General features: G+C 45.1%; 1 pseudogene across 1 annotated transcript in view; it reads left to right on the top strand.

The window, feature by feature from the left end:
* The first annotated feature begins 676 nt into the window (after positions 1-676).
* LOC308175493 (septin-5-like) overlaps positions 677-3531 on the top strand; it is a 9953-nt pseudogene continuing 7098 nt past the window's right edge. The window contains exons 1-2 of the transcript in view: positions 677-721; positions 3379-3531. The exon at positions 3379-3531 is cut by the window's right edge and continues 225 nt beyond it. The product of the transcript in view is annotated as a septin-5-like (transcript). The remainder of the gene's footprint in view (positions 722-3378) is intronic.

Here is a 3531-nt window from a genome sequence, read left to right on the forward strand (position 1 = left end):
CCTCATCAAGTATGCTAGGCATTATGCTAACACAGGCAGGCTAACGGCTAACTTTAACTCAAAATGTCCACCCTGTTAGTGTCCACTCTGTTAGCCCTATTCAACTAACAGAGTGTATTCTAAATAAAATACAATTTAGGTGCCTGAGCTCGACCACTATGTTTTTCAGCAAGTTAGATATGTCCTTTATATAATAGAACATTAAAATATAGGTAAATCAACAATTTATTTTTCAGAAGTTATGAAGTCCAAATGGCACCCTATTAAAAACATTACCCAAGCCTTTTCTGCTCTCTGAATTGCTTGAATGAGAACGCATCATGAACACAGGTGTATGAAATCTGACAGTCTCTGTCGACCCCTGGAGGTTAATTTAAGTAGTATTGAATGACGTCTTACTTCCTTCTCTTCATGTGGTTGATGTGTGAACATTTGATGTGACGATCTATCTATCCCTCTCTCCTCTGCCACCTTACCTGCACTGCACTCAGTTGGAGGTAGAAGTGTCCTTGGTCTGGACAGTTTCCTTTGGGGACCCCCTGGGTACAGTTCAAGTTTAGCAGGGTACAGGGGCGTACGGTTAGCATCCAGACATGTTGGCTTCTCCTCCCTCCCTGACCACCAGACCGCTTCCACCTCCATCACCTCTGAGACTTCGTACCGTCCTCCACGACCCATGTCGTGTCCCAGGGGAAGCCTCGACCCTTATGACTCTGATGAGGTAATGTTCTAAGGAACAGATCTATGATCATCTTTCCATCTTTCTTATTTGCACCCTGTTCAGACAATGAGGTAGGACCTTTGGCTACACAAATGTTTTTATAATAGTCTAATATGTATAGTAGATTGATTGATTGTTTGTTTGTTTTTGTGTGTATGTTAGATGTACATCTCCAACCCCCCACCCACAACAGTGGGCCGGCAGACCCCCGTTACCGCGGCTGGGACTGGGCAACCCCTTAAAGCCCCTGGGACGATAGCAGGGGACAGGGGCGTACAGTTAGCATCCAGACATGTTGGCTTCTCCTCCTCCCTCCCTGACCACCAGACGACCGCTTCCACCTCCAACACCTCTGAGACTTCGTACCGTCGTCCTCCACGACCCATGTTGTGTCACTGTGGAAGCTTCAACCCTCATGACTCTGATGAGGTAATGTTCTAAGGAACAGATCTATGATCATCTTTCCATCTTTCTTATCTGACGCTTTTATCCAAAGTGACTTACATTGCAGTGAGTGCATACATTTTCTTTCAGTGTGTTCCCAGTGGGAATCGAACGCACAACCTAAGCGTTGTTATCACCATGCTCTACCTACTGAGCCACATCATACAATGGTTTATGTCTTTACCTAGCAACGTACACTACTACCAACTTACACACAAATGTAGGTTAGTTGGCTAGCTACCTATCAAACCAGCTACATGAGCTGTACACATGGTTGTGGTGGTGTACACCACTCAGGCCTCTTTTCCACCATCGCAAACCTAGTTCTAGTTCTGGGCTGGTGCTAGTGCCGGTTCGCAGTTGGTTCAACTTGCAAACCTTCTAAGAACCGGTTTGCTTTTCCAAGGGCTAGAGAGCCACGTCATTACATCACTGTATACCAGGGGTGGGGAACCTCCGGCCTCGGGGCCGTATAAGGCCCGCGAGACCGTTTGATCCGGCCTACGAGGCAATTAATAAAAACTGTATGTACGTGCTGAGGATTTTCCCATTCTGAGGAGACATGCACTGAAGTTTGCGTCAGTGTTTGGGACCACCTACTGCTGTGAGCAGTTCTTTTCAAAACTGACTCTTGCAAAGACTCGGTTCCGCTCAAGACTGACTGACCCAAACCTGCAAAACCAGCTGCGAGTAGCATCATCATCATTACCAGCTGACACCAAACGCCTCGCCGAAGAGAAACAGTTCCAGCCATCGCATTAGGTAAGTCCGATATGTGTTCAATAATTTGTTTTAATTAATTATTTAATTAATAATAAATCTGTGGTAACCAAGACAGTCTGTTTGTTTCCTAACCAAGCAGGTAGGCTACCCGGTGGCCGTGGCTGGAGCCTAATCAGGAGGACTCGGGACAGCTGACTGGGTGTCCTGGTTACAGCTTAAAAGGCGTTCCAGTCCACAAGCTCTCTCTCTCTCCTCCAGCACCATTATTCTATATTACACCGTACAACACCCTCCTCGCCATACTTTCCTGCATTCACTCACTTACACTACTGATACACTGATTCTCATACCCCATTGGATTATTGTTCAGTTTGGCATACCTTAGTTCTATTAAATTCTTGTTATTCTGATTATACATGGTGTGTGTGTCCCTTTTTGTTATGGTCCAGAGCCAGGCCGTAACAATGGCCCTTGAAGGATGTTCTAAAAATGTAAATGGCCCTTGACAGGAAAAAGGTTCCCCACCCCTGCTGTATACCACTGGTCCAACGTATTTGTGACAGCAGCTGGTGAAACCGGGAACAAGTCGGCAACCAATCAAATTGTTCAGACTTTTATTCTGAAAAATGTAAATAAATCTAACGTTGAAAATCAATGACACAACTCGCTAGTCAAGCCAACATTTTGCAATGCAATGGATTCGGTGAGTAATCCCCACTACTCTACACTAACTAGGTAGTTGATTTGAGTAGTGATTTTTTTTTTCTTAGCCCTTCTATATGTCACTTATTTAATCAATCATACATTTCATTTTGATTAAAATATCACCGTCGAGGCTGGGTTAGACAGGTTGTAGGTTCTGTACCAGAATCTTGAAACCAGGAGCTCATAACCAGTGGAGAATATGGCAGAAATTGTATTGGACGGACAGTGGGATGATTTTACCAAGCTCTCAGACGAGGAGTTGTCAATATAGAATATTATGCAAAATTCAAGCAAGATCTCACAGTCATACACACACACACACACACACACTGATAAGTTGGCAAGAGCTCTGGTATTTCTCAGTCTAATGGTCTGGGCAGGATTGGCTTTCACAGCTTACCCCTGCCAAAGCAATACAAACCCATACAGTACCCCCCCACTCTTTGGGTACAAAGACCAAATTTAGATTAGATTAGATTCAACTTCATTGTCATTGCAGAGTACAAGTACCAGACAATGAAATGCAGTTTAGCATCTAACCATAAGTGAAAATAGGGATATGGTGCAAAGACATGATAGTGTAGATAAAAATAGAATATGTACAGTTATGAAATGATGAGTACGGTTACACATGGTTACATGAAACCAATATGGTGGAAACTCCCAGGTGTGACGATCTATTTGTTATGTGATGAATCCCCTAGAAAGTGTTTCTATTAGACCCAAAGAGTCAGACCCCCCAGTGCTCTCATTGACATAGTAGCATCTCTCCTGTGCTGTCCCAGTTGTCCATAGAGGACCCAGAGGATGCAGAGCTGGCCTACGCCATGAGAGACCTGCCGCCTTCTCCCCGGCCTGGAGAGCCAGAACACACGCCACCGGTGGGCCGGCAGACCCCCGTTACCGACCCGGAGCTCGACGGGACCGCGGTTGGGACT

The sequence above is a fragment of the Nansenia antarctica genome (assembly GCF_963989245.1).
Source record: "Nansenia antarctica genome assembly, contig: SCAFFOLD_132, whole genome shotgun sequence".
Classification (NCBI taxonomy): domain Eukaryota; kingdom Metazoa; phylum Chordata; class Actinopteri; order Argentiniformes; family Microstomatidae; genus Nansenia; species Nansenia antarctica.